General features: G+C 37.4%; 1 protein-coding gene across 1 annotated transcript in view; it reads right to left on the reverse strand.

Annotated features, from left to right (window-relative positions):
- The window catches only part of LOC126812399 (neuropeptide SIFamide receptor-like), a 178,923-nt gene that overhangs the window by 60,573 nt on the left and 94,731 nt on the right, over positions 1 to 23,619 (reverse strand). The gene's annotated exons all lie outside the window — the stretch shown is intronic.

Genomic DNA, 23,619 nt, shown 5'->3' on the forward strand with positions numbered 1-23,619 from the left:
TAGGTTATGTTCAATTACGGAAGTACTACAGTCTATTAATAATATAGTACATAGATTAGACTCGGGATACATGTGGTGAAGAGATTCTTCATAAATAAGCTGCTTACCGGAATAACAGTCTCCTAGGATAACTGGGCGATTCACTATAACCGTGAAAACAACACTGATGGTATAGTATAAGACACTGCAGTGGAAGAATGGTGTCATCATGGAATTAAGCGCGATTATTTTTATAGTTTTTTTAGATATGTTACTGAGCTTAAAATTGTTTGGGACTGGACCTCAGGGGGCGCAAATTTGGTCTCATGGGGGGCGCCCACCCCATCACATCAAATAAAGTAAATATAATAATTTTTCGTATAAACCAAGTTCACTCGCTAGGTTATTTATACATAGGTTATGTTCAATTACGGAAGTACTACAGTCTATTAATAATATAGTACATAGATTAGACTCGGGATACATGTGGTGAAGAGATTCTTCATAAATAAGCTGCTTACCGGAATAACAGTCTCCTAGGATAAGCAGTGGAAGTTATTGGCAGAAGTTAATGTCTCCTTTTTAAAGAAAAATTGAATATAGGGAACTGTTCCTTAAGGGGTATTTAGAATGATTTAAAGGTTATATACTTCAATATGCTATATGTAACAGGATTGCGCGTTAGGACCCTCTCTGCTAATGTTGGTAATGATTGCAAAGGTTAATATCTTTGTTAGTTGGAGTTTATTGTTTTGATTTTATGCTAATATGAATAGATACACTGTTAAAAACTATTAGCAGTGTTAATTAAGTATAAACTCTACACTACAACTAGCGTTTTTAAAATGTAATACTTTTGCACGGGTAACCAACTAAAAGAGCTACATCTAACAAGTGTAACCGATATTCTTGACTACTGACCACCTAAAAGTGTAATTGTGGGGTGTTTTGGATAAGCTACACCCCTACCAGTGTTATACTGCATTTACACCAAAGGTTGTAACTATTATAGGGGAATAATCTAGAACAATGTTAATTTTACCGCGTTTATTGGGTTGCAAAAGTGTAATTGATATTCATGAGTAATGGACACCAGGATAGGTGTAATCGTAGCCGCTAAAGGGTGTTTGGGGTGAGCTACACCTCTACAAGCGTTTTATTGCATTTACAACAGGTAAAATTTTTATTTGGGAAACATACCTCTTAATAAAGTGTCAATTTTACACCGTACCTTGCTTCACAAAAGTTCGTATATACTCGAATTTAAGTGTTTTGTAAAATATGGCGTTAACTGCATTAGTAACACAACTATTAACTCATTTTAGAGTGTTTACGCATAACGAATATAAGTCTCCCAGAATATTATCATGTATAATAATCTTAATAATTTTTCATAATGCCTCAAGTATAGATTATTTTAGCTTGTATACACTTAAACAGGTGTAAATGTTCCCAAAAATATATCCAAAGTACTATATCTTAATTAATTATTCTTAATTCAGGTGAGGTACAAAAATGAATAAACCACATTATTCAGCTAGGGATATGTGTATTGCTTTTTCCTCATGATTTATATTCATTGTAAATTGATACAAATTGTCTAAATGCCCAACAGCAGTTGAATTTGAATCAGTCAGATGGATATTTGTCAATTTAATATCGTTGTAAAATGACGTTCTATATCTAATCTGAGTCGACCTAAACGCCCTAAACTAATTATCGTAGAGACCTATAGCCAATTTCTAGTTTTCTGAACTTAGAAGTCGTTGGCTTGATATAAATATCCATCAAAACAAATTACACCCGCGTTGGTGTAATAATTAAAATCGATGTGTAATTTACAAAACATCCTTGAGGGATAACGCTTAATCTACACCCACGGGTGTCAACTATTTAACAATCATTCGAATGTGGGCAGGTTATACTACTGGAAGTTTCCACCTGAATTGGTGTAATGTTCTACACTAACTGGGTGTTATCAGTTTGATCACTGAAGGCGAGGAGTAACCCCTTATTATTTTTCAGTGTATGTTGGGTGGTTGGTTTTTCTGGTTATGCTTTTACAGCTGGAATTGTTTTACATGGGTTTAATTCTTAATTAGGTTGTTTTCAGGTGGTCTGCTATTCTTTCTCTTGATTTGTTATTTTTTAATTTAGCTGGGATAAAACTTCACTGTATTCATTCATTTCTATCCCAAAGTTACTGGTTTTCGGGTCAATCAGCGACTTCTTTCCACAAACGGGTAATGCTAGGTCCCCACTACCGTACGATGGGTTACTATAGGATTGTCCCTTTTGAGTCCAATATCTGGTGCGTGCAGATACGTTCGGATATGTTTCGATACGATCAACACGATGGCTACAACTGACAATATATGATAGGACCAGATAAGATCACCACGATTACTTCACGATTTCATTCGTATCACGAATCATGATAGTGGGAACCTAGCATAAGCTAAGTATTTTATTTAATTGTTTAGTGAAGTATTCGAGAATTTCTCATGCTGGAAATATAGTAATTATATACGTTTATATGTAACATATAAGTAAGTAACATATAAAGCCAATAGTGATATTGGTTATGTACACGCCAATAATGACAACTATGTATTTTCAGACCATATATTTTGTAACTATTATTGATAATAGCTTAGTAATGTCAGCATTTGTAATTAATGGTGGAATTACCCTTGATGTATGGTCGGGAGGTTTGATGGAAGAATGGTTAACGCGTGCGCGTTGGATCATAGGGCCTGTCATTTAGTCATGGGGCGTAGGCTCGATTCACCGCTTGTATACGTGGCAACGATTAGGGTCGCCTGTACAACCTCGTGGGTCCCCTAGTTTCCTCCCACTGCTAAAGACCCCTTTTCGCAAGCGAATTGTTAAAATAAATTTGAACCATGCGTTAGTCCCGAAATAAACCAGTGTTGGTCGAGTGGGCGTCAAACCCCATTTCTCTCTTAATAATGTAGGTGATTATGGTATAAAATCTATTTTAATTGGCTAGACTTCAAGAATCCCTCCACCACTCAAGGACTTGTAGGCTCGTTTCGCATCCAGTTGACCTCAGTAAGGCAAAGTATTAAAAACAAGCCAACAGTGAGGCTGATGCCCCCGCCGAAATCCCCAAATAGATGACATACATATATATTAATTAATTGCACATTTATCTTTTTCAAAAGTATCGAGCAATCAAACAGATTATCTATGTTTGTCTAAGCATAAAATGTTCACGATCAAACTCAGTCAGGTTATGAAGTACCTGGTAGTAAAACTATATACTAAGTTCATCACTCTCCATCAGTTAAAATTGACCCAACGCATTGACCAATGAAATTGTTTAGCTTTAGCGGGAACTCAGTCAAGACATTCACCTAATGACATCTGTACTTCAATTAAAAGCAGAGGTGTTATGTCCCAAAGTCTTGACCAATCAATGGCTTATCGCTACTTAACCTAAGCAGGAAATTCTGATCATCGAATTTGGTTATTGATATAATGAATCTATACTCGTAGTTTTCGTTGCTCTCATCCAATTAGAACCAAAGTTATCATGTTCCAATATCTCGACCAATCAAATTGCTTAGCCTTAGTGGAAAATGCACATGGTCGAACTCTGTCAAGGCATTTACCTAATAGACATCTGCACCAATTTTGAAGGAGAGTTATTGTGTTCCAAAGTCTCGACCAGACTGAAGTCTCTACTTTGCCGAAGTTGAAAATGCTCTGCATCGAACTTTGTTAAGGTATTAATCTAATGAAACTATACGCAAAGTTTCACCACTATCACGTAATTAGAATCAAAGTTGTCGAGCTCCAAAGTCTCGGCCAATCAAATTGCTTATCGCTCTGCTTTCCCTGAGCCAATGCTCATAATCAAACTTAGTCAAAGTATTGATGTGATGAAACTTATACGCCAAGTATCACAGACCGACCAACCGATTTTAATAGTTCCCTGCTCTCTTCGAAAAAAAAAAATGGTGGAAAAACGACTAGTGTTAGTTTCTGTTCTGTTAAGTTTTCATATGTTCTCACGTAAAAAGAAAATATGGTCCCTATATACAATAGGCAAACAAATTTTCCATGTTATTAGTATCATAAACTGTGACGTCATAGCACTGGTTCAGCGCAACCGCGTCTAACTAAAAAACAAATATTTATTGTCGTCGTTGTATGGATATTACTTTCTTACGATTATTGTAATTAATTGTTCACGGAATTCTTGAAAATTTATGGGAATCGTGTGAAGTGGCACTTATATAAATTTCTATAGAGGCACGACCAAAACAATAAATAAAAGCAAAATGCCAATTTGTTTGAGGTTTTTCTTGACATTATACTTGTTTTATGGCGTTTGCAGATATTGTGCGTAGGTGTCAAATATACGATTCGTTATTAAATACACTTCAACATATTGCGGAATACAGAAATGTAATGGGGTTAAACGCTCTACTCCGACTGAACTAATTAAGACGGGCATACGCCATGCAGTGTGCTATAAGGGAAATTTTGCCCGGACAGCGGCACTACTCTTATATCGCGAATTCCAACTGTCGAGGGGTCTTTTACGTGCACGCCAATATGTACACGGGGCCTTGTTTTGTTCGTTCTATTAGAAAGACTAGACACCTGTCCTTGTCAAGCCCTCCGTCCTGCACCACTGACAAGGGGAAACCACGCCGATAAAAACCCCAACAAACATTGAACTTTCTCGGACAAGAAGGGGACCTCCGGGCTAGCAAGTCAACGTCTTACTCATTTAGTTATCGAGGCTTCCTGCGGAATACCAATTGAATTAATGATGATTCGTCATGAAAAAATGTTCCGATGAAGTTCCGAAACCAATATTTTATATAAAGCTGATGTGTGAAAGTGTGATTTGTTAATATAACCTGTATGAATAATTCGCTATCGCCTACACATAGACAAGCTTTTACACCAAATTTATTGGTTTCTTAATGTCTTCTTTGCTATTTATTTGTTAGACCAACGACTAATTTGTCCTATCACTACGATGTCGGTACTTTGTAATGCCATCAATATTGACATAGGAAAACCCAATATAAGCAAAACGTTTTTAAATTATCTACTGGTTCGATATCATATATCTTTTTGTCAATGCCGTCTTTGTTATTTATTTGTCAGGCCAACAACTAATTTGTTCGATTATTACGATGTTAGAATTTTGTAATGTTATCAACATTGACTTATCAACGCCATGGACAAACCCAATATATAAAACTTGAGTTTTGGGATTATGTCGCTATAAGCGTTACACGTCTCTTTTAAGACATGTTTTGTTATTATGTTTCTCTAAGAAACACATCTCAAAAAATTTTAATAATCAATAAGTAATTATAAACACTTACCGTTATAAATGTTACTCAGTAGTGTTATTGGGATACAAAACACAGCCACAAGAATGTCGCCAATTGCTAAGTTAGCTATAAAATAGTTGGTTACATTTCTCATCCTTGGCGTTTTAACCACCACTAAAACAACCATAGAATTTCCAACTAAAGCACATAGGAATATAATTATGTAAGTTATAGAATAAACTGCTATCATGTGAATCGGTTGTCTAATTACTGGAAAAATATATTCATCACCTGTAGTTGAATTATGATAATTCACAGAACTATAGTTTGTTGAGTTATTTAAACTCATTATTGGTTTTTGTCAAAGTAACACTATCAACCAATTCCTCAGCGCAAAATTTGCTAATCCTAGTTGTTCTGCCCTAGCAAACTATTCGTCTGATGGATGTCAATACCTGATTAACATCTTAAAGCATCAAGGTTTCAAAGACTTTCTCCGGGAAAATATGGTAATGATGCTAAAATAGATGTTGACTGGATGAAATTATTTCTCAAGCTGTATAGTTCGCGTGTCGGAATTGTATAGTCTTTGTACACCTCATCGTATTGATCCGCTTGTTTTTCGTATTATACGCTTGACGAACTTCATTTAGCTTAAATTAAAACTAAACAGTATAGCTCTTAAAAGATGAGACACATCTATATAACACTCAAGGCAGCTGTTTCGTGTCGTAATAAAGTTCCTGGTATTATCTAGTTCCATGTTTACCTTACATTTCATGATAATTTCCATTAATTTCCTTAACTTTTCCAATTAATTTGCGAATGATACACCTAAAAGTTATGTATGTATCACTTTTGCAATAAGGATGATAAGGAACAAAGTTCATTTTCAAAAATTAATTTAGGCTTTAGTTTAGCTTTACTTCAATAAAGAAAAAAAACCTAACTACTGATTTATGAGTACCTATATATAATATTAATTCTACCCCGTGTTGTGTTTGGGGTGATTTTTGAGATCGTTAATTTAGAGCTTTGATTCTCAACCAGTACGCTGCGGCACACAGGTTCGAGATCTTCCTAAGTGTGCCGCGACATTTTGAATGGCACACTAAGAAAATGTACAAAACCATGTAATCCCAATTAAGTATTTACTGATAAGTTCATAGCTGTGTTTTTCTTTATTTAATTTGAGTCATTCTATGTGATTATGACAGTCTCTGTCTACGGTTGTATTCCGTCTGACTTACCATGGTTTTATTTTGCAAAATTCAAATATTTTTCATATATATATATATATATATATATATATATATATAGCAAGGTGTGCCGCTATTTTTTCATGTGTACCAAGGTCTGCCGTTGGCAAAAGAAGGGTTGAGAACCACTGATTTGGAGTTTAAATGAAATGGGGTTTTACGTCCTACTTTTCTGCATCAACTAGGCTAATGGAGAAACAGTGTTAGTTTAAAGACTTGCATGCATGGACATTGTTTTCGTATGTTGAAGCAACGAGAGAGAGAGAGAGAGAGAGAGAGAGAGAGAGATGGCGTTTAACTGCCACAACACAAACTAGGCCATTCGGGACTAACATATGGTTCAATTTTATTTCAATAATTCGCTTGCGCGTTGGGTCTTTAGCAGTGGGAGGAAACCGGAGAACCCGGAGAAAACCGACCAGGTTGGACAGGCGACCCTATTACTTGTCCGTCAACCGGGGAATCGAAACCACGCCAGTTGACTTAATGACAGATCTTATGATACAGCGCGCACGTGCTAACCATTCGGCCATCAAATTTGTTAGGCAACCAGCGCTGTTGACGTTTCAAGGATTGTTATCCTGTGATATACGTTTTTACCGACTTATCACTCGCGCGATATTTTAGTTCGCACTGATTGGTCAAACAAACGAAACATACTGTATTCGAGATTTCATAAAGACAACATTGGTATCAGCCATTATTACATATGTGATAGAACTGGTTAAACACCTTCCAAATATAATTTTAACACAGAGACCATTGCTAGATAGATGCATAACGAAGATTTAAAGAAACAGAAGTGACGCAAAAAATGGAAAACAAGAGTTGCCCTTCTATGTAACCGACTGAAGTAACGAGCGATAACAGATACACGGTCGAATTTTATCTCACAGATAATTCCATTGAGGACGAAAAGCTGTTATATGAGACTGCGAGAGGATATTTGACAATTCAATAAAATAATTGAATGTCACTATGTCATTTCCTCGCTGCGATCAACCTCGGTATCTGTTGATCTCTCAATGACGCGCACTCGAGCGATGTCAAGCAATATGGAGGCAATGAAAAGCCACCCTAGTGAACTATATAGACTTTGATCTCCGACGAACAGAACCATTGATAATAAATAAAAATGAAGCATAATCAATCCAATAAAGTGACCGTAAGAAAATGCGAATTCGGTAAAAAAAAATCGAGCAACAATACATAAAATCATACAAATACTTACATTGGGGGTTACACATTACTCAACCGACAGGTAACGGGCATAAAATGTATTTGCACATTTGCCAGGGCAGGATTACGACCCACAGAGGCCTTAAGCACTAGCTTAAAATATTTTGGTTCCCTCATATATATGTAATTGAAAATATAAATAATAAACCAAAAACAACCGCCAAGCACCATACTCCTCGCAGTGTTTCCTTCGATTAGACCTAATCCCACTTAACACTGCTATAATGGAAACAAATTCTGTTCCAAATTATGACTGGTCAATAGTCCGATTAACAACCAATACTTTACTGCGTAACAGTATCATTCGACTTTAAACATAGCTCCACATTGGACCAAATATGTTTACGTAGCGTTTCGTGATGACTAACGAAATATTACGCCCAATGAACCAGTGCATAGCAGATCGGAATATTGCAGAAAAACTAATTGCGTGACAAACGAAGCTATCAAACGGCTACAATGTAAACAATACTGTTTGGAGACGAACAATACTTTCACCGTTTTTAATAGTTTAAATCACTGTCCAAAGTTTTAGGGAAGACCCGAGATTAAACGAAGGGCTGTCATGTATGAAAAGACAAAACAATGAAAAACTACTTGAAAATACTTCAATTAATTTTTAAATTAAATATTTTAAGTTTAGCACCTAACAAAGCAGACATTCTGTGGTATCCCCATTAACATGATGCCCTAAGCACGTGCTTATTTTGCTTTTAAGAATCCAGCATTGCCACCTGCCAATTGACCAGTGCGGGATATTTCATTAATTGTAAACTTGTTAACCATTATGGATGGGCCTATAACTATTGAAACGCAACGGTCAAGGAACATTTCAATATCACCTGAGGGCTTCACAAAAGAAAATAGTAGTTAATTCTTAATTAGACTGTTCATGAACAAATGTGACGGAAAGAGTTATTGTGGTTATATTTTATGTGTTAAAAATGAATATAATTCGTAGTTTTACGTTCTTCTTTTTATTGATATAAATATTGCTGGAATAGGCTTTTATTGATATAAATATTGTTTTAGGGATGGCTGACCGTGTTATTTTTGCCATCATATTTTTTATAATGGAAGTATATGGGTTAATTTTGTTATGTGATCGGCACATGTTTATTGTATAATTTACTAAAGTTTTTACATGATTTTTATATAGATATGTTTTTTTGTGATTGTGCCAATCGATAATATTAGTGTGCAATTCTTGTTAACTGTTTTGGATTGTTCGACATGTTAACTCATTTCTTCGGAAAAAAGGTAAAAAGTTTATTTATCCGTGGTACACTTTATCCATGTTACCCTTTTTTTGATACCAAAATTTTATATATTGTATTAATAATTAATTTTGTGTATAGTTTTAAGTGACCACGGGTTCATTTATTTGTTGTTCTTTGGTTTAATGTTATATTGTACCACAAAGATTAAAATAGCCACTGTGTATAAGTGTATGTAACGTGCCTGCAATCACTGAACATGTTTCCCCATTATCTCTGAACTTATGGTTAAATGATATTTTTAATCGGGAATTTTGTAATTATTTACGAAAAGTGATTTTGTACTATATTGTTAGCAGTGGCGGCGCCAGCCGTCGGTGATTGGAGGGGCAAAGCTGGGGCAAAGTCCAATGTTAAGGGGGCAAAGGCATGAGCTTCAACTAGGGGTAGGGGGCCTCCCCCAGAAAATTTTGAAAAACAGGTTGCCGGAAATGCCGCCTGGCAGTATTTCAGGCACTGATCGATGAGGTAAAGTGCGAATCACGACGAAGCCCACTCACGAGCGTCAAAGTAGGGAGTCCTCCCCGAGAAGATTTTGAAAAATAGACTACCGGAAATGCTGTCTTACAGTATTCTGTCAGGCACCGATCGTCGAGATAAATAGATCTGCCCAGATACCGTTCGTCGCCTGATCACTAGTTTATCCGACTAGAGAACAAAATGTCAAACGAATTCCCATTGTGGGCGCCAAAGTTTCGAGTCCATTGGGGACCTCGCCAAGAAAATTTTGAAATGTTGGAAATGCTCTACAGCATGCAAGTTTAAGACTGAGTGGGGATGTGGGATTTATTCACCGTAGAAGGTATTGATTACCGAAACGTATCACAAATACTTTTGTTTTATTTTCTAAAATTATTGGGGGGGGGGGCAAACAGAGGGCAGACCAGATTAATGGGGGGGGGGAGAGCAAAAGCCCCCCCCCCCCCCGGCACCGCCACTGATTGTTAGAGACATCCAATAAATGTCCCGATTCCACACTTTTTACCCAACTGTTGTAAACATGCCCAACCGAAAATTACTCGTATTTGAGAAATAAATATTATTCTTTTGGTTGATGGTGTTTTGTGAAACTTCTTGTTGCGCGGGTAACATTATAAGAAAGAAGTTTTAAAATCGGTAGCTGGAGTTGGATGTTTACAGAAGAATAATTGAAGTGGAAAAATATTTTTGACAGTTTGATGTTTTTAAAAGGTATTGTGTTTTTGAAATCACTTAAGATTTTGAACAGTTTTAGATTGCTAAATCATAATGTCTAAAGATTCTATAGAAACACAGATAGCATAATGGATGCCAGAGAGAGGGGGATGGGGTTTAACGTCCAGTCGACACAAACTAGGTCATTTCGGGACTAGCACATGGTTCAATTTCATTTTAATAATTCGCTTGCGCGTAGGGGTCTTTAGCAGTGGGAAGAAACAGGACCCAGAGATAACCCACGAAATTGGACAAGCGACCCTACTCCGTTTTACGTACAATCGAATCCACGCCAGTTGACTCAATGACAGACCTCAATGATACTGTGCGAACGTGCTAGCCATTCGGGAATCCAGCCCCCTCCCTCACCCCCAAAGAGAAATCAAACGGATGGAGAGTCTGATAGGCTCAACAACGAATAGTGACACAAAATGAAATGAAATGGGGTTTAACGTCCTACTGTTGTGCTCCTAACCTGGACTAATGAAGACGGGCATACGCCATACAGTGTGCTATGAGGGAAATTTTGCTCGGGCAGCGGCGGTACGGCCTACTCTTATATCGAATTCCAACTGCCAAGGGATCTTTTACGTGCATGCCAATGTGTACACGGGACCTCGGTTTTTCCTCCCATCCGAACGACTAGGCAGCTGTCCTTGTCAGGCCCTCCATCCTGCATCACTGAAAAGGGGAAACCACGCCGAAAAATCAGGGTGAACTTTCTCGGTCAATGCAGGGATCGAACATCCGACCTCCAAGCTAGCGAGCCAGCGTCTTACCCACTTAGCCACCGTGATCCAATGTGTCCTTAGCAACAGGGTTTGGTGGAACAACACCGTCTTTATTTTACAGCAGAGACGAATCATCTCGAAACAGACATGATCAGCAATCTACTATTCCATGTACGAGTAGTAGAATTATACCTCAAACGTCTACAACTGCAAGTAGAATTCCAAACGAGTAGTCTAACACAGTCGAGAAGATTAGATAGAGATTTGACCAACCCATCTTTTAGAGAAAAACTAGGGAGACCCATTGCTATGCCAACTACGTTCAATGGATAAGGCAGACCTTTAGATTAGTTAGTGCAATTTTAAGTAACTACAGATATAAATGACTGGAAATATGAAGAAAAGGCCAAGTTTTCAGCAATCTATTTAACAGGGAAAGCTAGTGAGATCTTTGTAGGCATGAAGCCCGAGAACATCAAAAATTATGATTATTTACTGAGTACTCTGAAGCACTCCCGAACAGGCGGACATGTGCGAGGTTAAATTCCTACAGAGACGAAGGGGGGTCAACGAGAATTTATCCGACTTTGTAAAGGCTATTAGACGTTTGTTATGTTCGGCTTATCCATCGTGGAGGGAGGAAATGGCTAAAGACCATTTTATTCAACGTTTTAGGGACATGAACATGCGAATAATCATTTGCCACGTGCAGTCCAGATATCTCAACTCAGTTCTCCTTCATCATGCTTTGGAATTAGAAGCTATAAAGAGCTCTGGCGAATACAAGAGGGCAGCTAACCTAGTATCTGCAAAACCAAAAGTACGAATAATAAAGAAGAAGAATTGGAAAATGAAAATAAGGAATTGAAGAAATGACTGAAAGTTCTTGAAGAGCAATTCTAAGAGAGGTAATACATAAGCTGGAGGTTTTAGAGAAGCAAAAGAAAGAGGAGCGCTGTCTTCGAAAGCCTCTCTTCGCATGTAACTTGCTTTAATTGATTAGAGCAGGGTCATTATGCTACCTTGTGCCCTTTAAAACGTAGAAAGAGGACAGAACTGACTAACTGGTGAGATGGGTGTCCCAGAGAAATGTCGAAGCCAAATTCTGATGATAACGGTAAGTCAAGAAGAACAATGAGCATAGTCAGTTCATCAACTGCAGGTATGTATCTAAATGGAATAATGGAAGACCGAGACATGGATGTTTTGCTTGACACCGGGGCCAGTCGTTCAGTGGTTTCTATCGATTTCCACAACAGTTTTAAAGAGGAACCTGAAATTTTACCTGTAAGATGCAAAATTACAAAGGCCGACGAAACTCTTGTAAAGACATTTGGTAGAGCGGCGATGAAATTTGTTATAGGTGGTGAGGCAATGAATTTTCCATTAGCGGTAGTTGATATGTTAACGCCTACTATTATTGGATTTGAATTTGCCTGGGATCATTAGATGGTTATTAATATTCCTTAATCTGAGATTTACATAAATGAATCTTCATTTTCAATCAGTCTCATAGGATCTTTCGGGGTGTGTCAAATTAAGAGTAGCGGAAGATGTTTCATTACTACCGGGACATGAACAGATTATTAATGTTATAGTAAAGTAAAAATTGGTCATGTTTAGTGGATGGGTAGATAGAGCCTATTGATAATCCACCAGCTGATTACCCTCTTGTGGGTACGAGTATTGTTGATTCCAATTCAGAGGGAAATGTTCCATTAAGAATATTTAATTTTGGCACTGAGCCTTCAGTGTTGAAAAAAGTTAACGTATTTACAACATTGCGCGAAGTTGATACGGTTGTAAAGACTAAAGAATGTTGGATTCCAGTAACAAACTGACTGAACAACAAAGGACCGTTGACAGTAAAATATTGATAGTGGACACATTTGCAAAGGATGAAAATGATGTTGGAAAAACTCATTCGGTACAGCACACGATCAATACCGGAAATGCTCAACCGATCAAGCAGCCATGCCTAGGCGTTTACAATGAAATGAAATAAAATGGGGTTTAACGTCCTACTGTTCTGCTCCTAACCTGGGCTAATGAAGACGGGCATATGCCATACAGTGTGCTATTACGGAAATTTTGCCCGGGTAACGGCGCTACGGCCTACTCTTATATCGAATTCCAACTGCCAAGAGATCTTTTACGTGCACGCCAATGTGTACACGGTACCTCGGTTTTTCGTCCCATCCGAACGACTAGACAGCTGTCCTTGTAAGGCCCTCCGTCCTGCATCACTGACAAGGGGAAACCACGCCGGAAAATCGGGATGAACTTTCTCGGCCAATGCAGGGATCGAACACCCGACCTCCAGTCTAGCGAGCCAGCATCTTACCCACTTAGCCACGTGATCCCCCCTTTTCGTGGGGAGGTGCAGAAAGCATCTTATACAAAATGACACGGAGGGATATGATCGAACCGTCTTCTGGGCCATGGTCGTCGCCCATAGTCCATATTAAGAAAAAATGCGGGGCTACACGATTGTGTGTGGACTACATAAAGCATAACGAGATTAATATTATGGAAGCATACCCGATGTCCCGAATAGATGAGTCACTTAATTGTTTTGCTGGATCAAGTTGGATTTCTTGTCTTGATTTACAAGGTGGATTTTTCAAAGTTGAAGTGGCGAAAGCAGATCGAGAAAAGATTGCATTTACTACACCATATGGCAGGTTTCAGTTTAAGGTTTTATCTATGGGTCTCACTACAAGTCCAGCTACATTTGAGCGCTTGATGGAATCAACACTGGTCGGACTGCAGTCGCGATCGTGCCTTATATATCTCGACGATGTCATACCGTTTTCTAAGACTTTGACGAACATATCACAAGACTACAAGAGATTTTGAAACGGGTTATTATGCTGGTTTAAAGCTTAAACATACATTATCAAAGAGCTTAAAGTGCACATAAGATGGGCCTGCAAACTTTGAGATAGGTGTAGCCAATGGTTACTATATCCACTTTACGGCAAGTTCGCGCCAATCTGGTTGAAATTAATTCAGTTATCTTAACTCAAAGTCGTAAAAATAGATCTTCTGTAAAAACGACTTTGCCAATTATCGAAAACACTCTTAATCCCCTCAGACGCCAGTGACGTCACAGTGACCGAATGCATATTCGGAATGTTTATTCCTTAATTACCTATATACAGCCGGCGTGTGTATTCTTTAACGCCTGAAGGATTCCGTAATCCCCCGAATTAAATAAAACAATTGACTATGAAATAATTTGTTTTGTAATTCATTTTAATTTAAGATCCAATTTAGAGTGCCTACAACTTTTAAACTTTGAAGTCTTGAACTCTTAAATTCTTAATTATTTTTTTATAATATGGAACTTATTGGACGAACACTTTTAATATGTAAATACTATACGGGTCCAGCTATGTTGTTTTTACTGCGAGCACTTCGCTTTTCCACATAAAGTGTAGTGTCGTTAATATCTATTCTGTCATTAATTAATCAATCCGACTATAAAAGTTATACAGGCATAGGTCATAAACTAATTTACACGTTGGTGTTAGCAGTGAGTGTTAGTGGGATTAAGAATGTTGATTAGGTAATTATCTTTTTTTACGCCGGCCAGATCAAAGACATCACTCTTAAGTGGAACGTGTGCGTAATACCTCACGAAGGAACTAATGGTAGAATCATACACACACACATTAATTGTATAAAATAATTAAGTTTTACTAATAAGTTGTTTAAAATTACTATATACCCAATAATTATTGCTCACCGGTTTTTTGTAATCAAGTAGCCTCGTTTTATTTGTTGATTGGCGTTTAAACAACATTTAATTGATGGACGGATTAACGTTTTTGATACGATTTGGTTATAATGTCTAAGATCGGTTATCTTCTTTATAATAAAAGTATTTTACCAATGCATTGACAGTTTAATCACTCACCAAACGGCACCAGGAAGTCCACGAATGATCCCGTGCAATTTTCGCGGCGAAGTTTAACCTCAATTACTACACCCGTAGTACATGAAACGGTACATGATAATAAGATACCAAGCGTTGATTGGCAGAGGAATGAGTGCGATCTATTGTACATGTAATGCATAGTCATCGGAAAATTCCATATTCACTGTAGTTGTTCTTTATGTATAGAAATGGTTATTATTATTATATATAGCTAATAATGAATATATCAACAAATGACTGGCACCATTTGTATTTCTGTACTTAAGTTCGGGATATCAAGTATTACGGGGTTATCCAAATTACCGGTAAATGCGCTAATTTCTTGACACGTGGCCTATTTAAACAAAGGCAGTTTAAATTGATCTACGGCATGATACGGCATTTTAAGTTCACTAGAAAATATTCCAATCACAAATGTCTAATCTATACCAATGAAAGACGATAATTCGGTGATTATGATTAGGCCAGTCACGTGGTAATTGGACCGTCAATAGACGCTTGTCCAGTTGCCGTGTGTATTGATAGTGCTATATTGTACAGACGGTGAGATATTGTATAGATAATGTATATCCTATGTGTAGTGCTTGTGACGTCACCAGCCAATCAACCGGATTAAGGTCGTAATTGAAAAATCGAAAAGCGTTTTGGCGTGTCGGATACTTCAACGTTAACAGCGGACTTAACTTTAATCAGATTGGTGTGAACTTGCCGTAAAGTTGATATAGGAACCATGGGCTATACATACATGCAATTTAGATTTTTGATCTTACGTGGTCTTTAATCTGCCTATTGCGGGTCTTTCTTTACGCCTGAAATGTTATATAAACTATTAATTAGACATTTATTTACACGAAAAGGCCTAAATCAACTCTGGATGCCATCTTTGGTGTCGAATTTTCACTGGATTTGAATCAGATCTGCTGCTCAGCCCTCATTGATGATTATATCCAAACATGGATAATCGAGACTATGTATACAGACTTCAGTAATAATTATCGAGGCTAGGCCTAAAATTCAATCGCAAATATCTCGGTTCAGGGTGAAGCAATTTTACTGAAATTTCATCATATTCCCATTACATTATCTAGTTTTTAAGTATTATAATGAGAACTGCGAGCTCTGTATCTAATCTTCCATAATGCCCCTTTAAACTAAGAAAGTATCAGTTGTTTAGATCCGATGTACTTTATTTGGGCCATAAAATCAATAACATGGAGTAACTAAGGATCTCTCCAAAATATCTGCCGTGACAGCCTTGTCAGCCTCTAGATGTGTAACGGAAGTAAGGAGCTTTTTAGGACTTTGCTCCTATTACAGATGCTTTGTTCGGGATTTTACTCACATTGCTGAGCCACTACACAGGTTAACAGACAAGGGGTCAAAGTTCATATGGACAGATGAATGCAACATATTGTTTGGTGTAGTGAAGAAGTGTTTAACATCATTTCCGATATTAAAGCACCCCGAACCGGAGAAGGAATTCATATTGGATACGAATGCTAGTGATGTGTGGCTTGGAGCTGTTTTATCACAGACTGATGATGATGGAAAGGAAAGAGTGGTCTTCTATGCCAGCAAAGCTCTGGGAAAGAGCCAAAGAAATTAGTGTACAACGAGGAAGGAACTCCTTGCTATTGTACATTTTCTTCAACACTTTTGACCCTATTCATATGGCAAGAAATTTACCCTTCGAACCGATCATGCTTAACTATGTTGGTTAATGCGATTCAAAGATCCACAGAGGCAGTTAGCACGCTGGCTTCAAGTGATATCCCCAACCTCGTGGGTTTTCTCTGGGTCCTCCGGTTTCCTCCCACTGCTAAAGACCCCTACGCGCAAGCGAATTATTGAAATAAAATTGAACCATATGTTAGTCCCGAAATGACATAGTTTGTGTCGAGTGGACGTTAAACCCAATTTCTCTCTTTCTTTCACGTGATATCCGAATTTCCGTTCATCATTCTCCCTAGTAATGAAAATGAAGACGGATTATCTCGGAAGCATTGCAGAGGATGTTATTGTTTTAGTGATAACCCTGACACACAGGACGGTAGACTAGGTATTTCCTCCTGCAAGTCATTCCAGGCAACGATATAATCATAAACGCCCAATAGGAGGAGCAGAAGTACGAAATTGGTTCATTGATGGAATACCTACAATAAATCAAATTTCAGGAAAATCTCCCGAATTAAAAGCTTTTTGGAAATTTTTTGCAATGAAAGATAATATTTTAGTATGGAAATGGGTTATAATCCATGAAGGCAATGAAATAGTTAAGATTGTAGTACCATGATTGTAACTTTGTTTTGATTCGTGTTTGCGAAGATTCATGAAAAAGGAACAGATGTGTTTTTAGAGACAGTAATATCTTTGTGTGGGCGATTTTACCGTATGTAGTTTCACGAACTGTAACTTTTCGTGCGTGCGACTTTTAATTTCGTGAATTATTTCATTCGGTATATGGTTTTCGTGATTGTGTGTATAGATAATTTTAGTGTGCTGATATATTTAAAGATACATGATGGGAGATTCGATAACGAGATGGCAGTTCTCACTATAAAAGTTAACAACTAGATAACGTAAAAGCAATTTACTGAAAATTTCATTCAAATTGATATGAACCGAGAACTAGTTGAAATTTCCGCCTAGCCCCGATCAGTACGATAAACAGCATAGTCTCGGTTATCCATTTAATCGTTAAATCGTGAAGGAAAGTTATGCAGTAAATTGGCTCATAATCCACTAAAGATCGTAGGCTAGCATAACCTTCTAGAGTTGATTATGGTCTGGATAGGTTAATTAACGTCTAATTAATAATTTAGAAAACACTTCAGGCCTAAAGAAAGACCTGCAATAGACAGATTTAGCTCTTGCATAATGTATGTTTAAGCAATTTTTAATTAACTGTTTGGATTGTTCGACATGTTAACTCATTTCTTCGGAAAATAGGTAAAAAGTTTATTTAACCGTGGTACGCGTTATCCATGTTATATTTTTACATTTCTTTGATACCAAATTTTATATATTGTATTAATAATTAATTATGTGTATAGCTTTAGGTGAAGCGCGGGTCCTTTTATTTGTTCTTGTATGGTTTAATGTTATATTGTACCACAAAGATCACTGGCGGTTATGGTATGGTTGGGATGACTCTAGTGGTCTAGAGTGTCACCTCTGGCTTGCGGTCGTGGTTTCGATCCCTGGTATAAGCGTATGTGGCTTGGAGACACGGGAGCCTTCTCAACCCTTTGGGTTTACACCGGGTACTCCGGTTTCCTCCCACAGGAAAGACCCCTGCGCGTGCGCTAAGATAATATGAAAATAAGACAACTTGTCTGCGTTATCACCCTCGGTGGAAGCGGACGTTAAACTCTAAGAACAACAATCTAGCTGGCCGGTCACCTCTGTCTTGCGGTTGTGGTTTCGATCCCTGGTGTGAGCGTATGTGACTTGGAGATAGTGGCGCCTTCTCAACCTCGTGGGGTTACTCCCACAGGAAATACCTGCGCGTGCGCTAATATAATAAAAAAAAAAGATTTGTCTGCGATATCACCTTTGGTGTAAGCGGACGTTAAACACTAAGAACAGCAATTGCAATCACTGAACATTTTTCCCTATAATCTCAGAATTTATGGTTAAATGATATTTTCAATCGAGAATTTTGTAAGTATTGACGAAAAGTGATTTTTTGAATATTTTATTGTACTATATAATTAGAGACATCCACAAAACGTCCCGCTTCCACACTTTTTACCCAACTGCTGTAAACATCCCCAAACGAACATTATATTATTCTTTTGTTTGTGAAACTTCTTGGTGTGCGGGTAACACAAAACAAACTATGCTCAATAATACAGCATAAGCATAGACAATGCGAATTAGAAACTTATTTTCTGGGGAATACAGCTACAAACATAACGAGGAGAATTTAGAGTTAAATTACATTATATTGTCACGAATTTGATAATCAGCTAATATGCTTAGGTTAAAAAGTAATGTTTAGTAGGAGGCTTATCGTGCCTGTGTAATTATGGTTAATATTATCTGATCTCAAAATAAAAGCTTTGAAATTATATAAATCCCGAATAAGCTTTGAAATTTAAATCCCGAATTTTAAACGTCGAGATTGAGTGGTCCCAATTTCTTCTTTCAATTCAAAAAGATTACACTGTCGATTGGATGACGTGGAGTTAATTGTCCTGTTTTTCTGTAGCGACCGGGCTCTTGAAAACTGAAACTTAGTAGAAATTCACAAATGCAGAAATTGTGAATGCTCTTCAGGCCAAATTTTAATGTATTATAAAGATTGAAATGATGTAAATGCGAAACGGTTAGTTAATACAGAAGTTATGTAGTATGTGTGTTAAATAGTCCCAGGAAAGTTGCTAAAGGTTCTAAACACTTTGACTTGACTGTATCTTTTTAACACTAAGTTTTAAATAAATTAAAATAATACATAGAACTATGCAACTGTTGCTTTACATTAAAACAGAAAGAAAACTTTAACACACGAGGAAACCTTAACAATAACATTTTTAAGAGCCCTAATTTACCTTAAATAGCTTAAGAAGCTACTCATATTATTGCTTTGCATTAGAAATAGGAACAAAGTTGAAGAATAATTTATTGCCATTTTGAAATTCCCAATAGTGCCGTGAGGCAATGACAGCAAAATACCACGACCATAAACTATACGATAAGCCTAGCGTGCCTTCTTTCTATTTGTAATGAAAAACATAGCTTAATTAGTATAGTATGCCATTCAAATTACTATCATAACACTAATGTGATAATCGATACAATCATGGAATGAGAACCAATTATCTGATATTTTCTGTAACATGCTGCGCACTCTTTTCTATATCACCCTTAATTACTGTAGGCTTCCAAAATATTTTAAGTGGAATGCCACACACTAGATCAACTAGATGTATACGTCAATTACTGTTCTCTACCTAGAATACGAAACATTCATGACTTACGGAACGACCCATCATCAATTTAACTCACGTTTAGCCACGCATCCCAAAGAAAACCAGCTTCTGTATTAAATCAAAACCTGTATCCTGATTACATTGATGATTGGAGGAAGTGTTATCTGCTAAATCGCTGACCTCTCTAATTGAATGGTTACAGATTGATTGACCCTGAGGCTTGATGATTCGTCTTTACATTCATAAATACTGTGTATGGCATGAGACTTAAGCAATTAAAACTTACAGACTTAATCAGTGTAAGCCACCTTCCAGATAGGATAGTGATGATATCTAGGCGGGGGAGTTAGTTTATTCATTAATTTGCTTTAAAGATTCAATTACCTCATCAAATCTACGATCAGCAGTGGGGTGGTGCATTATAAGAATCTTTAATTATAGCAACCAATAATAACTTGATAAATCTGCTTTAGATGGTGTCGGTGTCCTGTTTCCTGATCAACCTTGAAACCCCTAGGATAGACAGGAAATTACTCGATTATGAATTTTATGTGACTGAAATACTCCATATTCAACTGTCTGTCAACACGAACGTAGCATAAATGAAAGACTTGACAAAACTAAAACAACCAGGGTATTATCTTAAATACGCCTTACCGGGATTACGCCCTGGATTAAATTATTTATAACATCAAATGTCCAAAACTTACGTTTGAATTGACAAACTTGAATAACATTTCAACTATTGTTATGAGCTGCTTATTGTATATTGTTGATATTAAGATGTACATTTGCATTTCATTCCAGTATGTTTCCTTCTGATGTTCCTCGATTGTCGTCTGCAATAGTATGATATATTACATACTATGTACACACATATTGTCATAAAATTTATAACCTTTTCAATAAATAATGACGTTACAATAAAACTGTCCCAGAAGATACAAACTATATAAAACAAATATCAATTCAACCACCTTTCGTTAATGCTAAAGGTTATTTAGATAATTGCTTGAGCTTTCGTAACCTTCGGCCTTTTTTTAAGCAATATTTTATTCAACATAATCCATGAGCACCCAACTCAATTTATATGGAAATCAATCATTGGTTCGTAAACATATGGAATGACGTTTCGACTAAATGCTCTTACCGTTTTCATGGGTGTTTTTTTTTTAAATATTTTATTCAATAAAAATATGTTTCTAATATTTAAACAAGCGGTTGCCATGCAAGATACGCCCACATTTTGGCAAGAGGCGGACAGAGAAGCTAAAAAAAGGCGATTTTTCGTACAGTCAGGGACCATAATCCAGGAAGTGGCGGTCCAATAGCTCAAGTATAGACAGGAACCCAGATCTTTAGGATATAAACATATTTTAAGTTTTATCAAATCGGATAAGCTTAAAATGCGATTTTTCGTACTATCAGGGACCATAATTGAGGAAGTCACGGTCCGATATGTGTGACAATCGCCAGGAATCGAGATCACTGGGACATAAACATACATTTTAGGTTTCATCAAAATCGGATCAAAATTGTGACCTCTAGAATAACAAACTTTCACACTATAAGCGAACAAGGAGCTGTATAACCCTGAGGCGTGGTGACCCATGATTTTGCATGCGGAACAAGATCCCGTTTAGACCCTCAAACCAGCGGCTGCCAAGCAGGATACGCCCACATTTTCGAGAGATGGATAGAGAACAAGCTAACAAGAAAGTGATTTTTCCTACAATCAAGGGCCATGATTCAGGAAATTACAATTCGATATGCGCATATATCGAAAGGAACTGAACGAACGGCAGCCATTTTGTCTGTCAATTGTGGGCTGATTTTCACGAAATTCGAACTCAGTCGTCCTCAGGGTGTAACGGTGATATAATAATACGTTTTTTTAAATCGGATAAAAATTATGACCTCTATAGGATCCACAAGCTAAAAACGCAATTTTTCGTACAATCAGAGGCCATAATTCAGGAAGTTACGGTCCGATATGTGCGAATATCGAAAGGAACCAAGATCTTTGGGTTATAAACTTACATTTCAAGTTTCAACAAAATCGGATAAAAATTGTGACCTCTATAGGGTCCACAACCTTGATATAACATATTCTTACGCTATTCCAGAACGAACGGCGGCCATTTTGTCTGTCAATTTTGGGCCGATTTTCACGAAATTCAAACTCAGTCGTCCTTATAGGGTGTAACGGTGATATAATAATACGGTTTTTTAAATCGAATAAAAATTATGACCTCTATAGGATCCACAAGCTAAAAACGCGATTTTTCGTACAATCAGGGGCCATAATTCAGGAAATTACGGTCCGATATGCGCGAATACCGAAAGCAACCGAGATCTTTGGGTTATAGACTTAAATTTCAAGTTTCAACAAAATCGGATAAAAATTGTGACCTCTATAGGGTCCACAACCTTGATATACCATTTTCTTACGCTATTTGAGAACGAACGACGGCCATTTTGTCTGTCAATTTTGGGCCGATTTTCACGAAATTCGAATTCAGTCGTCCCTAGGGTGTAACGGTGATATAATAGAACGGTTTTTTAAATCGGATAAGAATTATGACTTCTATAGGGTCCACACGCTAAAAACGTGATTTTTCGTACAATCAGGGGCCATAATTCAGGAAGTTACGGTCCGATATGCACGAATATCGAAAGGAACCGAGATCTTTGGGTTATAAACTTACATTTCAAGTTTCAACAAAATCGGATAAAAATTGTGACCCCTATAAGGTCCACACCCTTGATATACCATATTCTTACGCTATTTGGGAACGAATGGCGGCCATTTTGTCTGTCAATTTTGGGCCGATTTTCACGAAATTCGAACTCAGTCATCCTTAGGGTGTAATGGTGATATAATAGAACGGTGTTTTAAATCGGATAAAAATTATGACTGCTATAGGGTCCACAAGCTAAAAACGTGATTTTTCGTACAATCAGGGGCCATAATTCAGGAAGTTACGGTCCGATATGCACGAATATCGAAACGAACCGAGATCTTTGGGATATAAGCTTACATTTTAAGTTTCAACAAAATCGGATAAAAATTGTGACCTCTATAGGGTCCACAAGCTAAAAACTTGATTTTTCGTACAAACAGGGGCCATAATCCATGAAGTTTCGATCCGATACATGCCAATATCGAAAGCAGCCGAGATCTTTTGGGGATAAAACTATATTTCAAGTTTCGTCGTAATCGAATAAGAATTGTCACATGTGGAGAGTCCACAAACAATTGTGGACGGACGGACAGGGGCGACGGCATAATACGTCCACATGAAAATGTGGGCGTATAAAAACAATATTTATATGTGTGTGCGAGGGGGGGGGTTGTAGTCCCTCCAAATGCAAGCGGGTAATATTGGGCTGTGTGGGACATGCTAGAATCGATTTGCAGCATGTCTGAACCACGGTATATGTTTCACACTGGTTTGGCATTATGATTATAATGTTCGAAACCGCGTGATTCTTTGCCGTTTGCGAAGGTGCAAAATCTCAACACCATGACCCAAAGCCTGTCATTGCGTCCCTCTCACTCGTGTAACGGTGATATATTTAGGGTCCACAAGCTATACAACGCGATTTTGAGTACAATCAGAAAATTACGATCCGATATGCGCTAATATCTAAAGCAGTGGACACATTAGCCGAATCATTCGGCCGAATCAATCGGCGCCGAATGGGTGGACACGCGAGCCGAATGCTTCGCCCGATT

Source organism: Patella vulgata, chromosome 2 (assembly GCF_932274485.2).
Source record: "Patella vulgata chromosome 2, xgPatVulg1.2, whole genome shotgun sequence".
Lineage (NCBI taxonomy): Eukaryota > Metazoa > Mollusca > Gastropoda > Patellidae > Patella > Patella vulgata.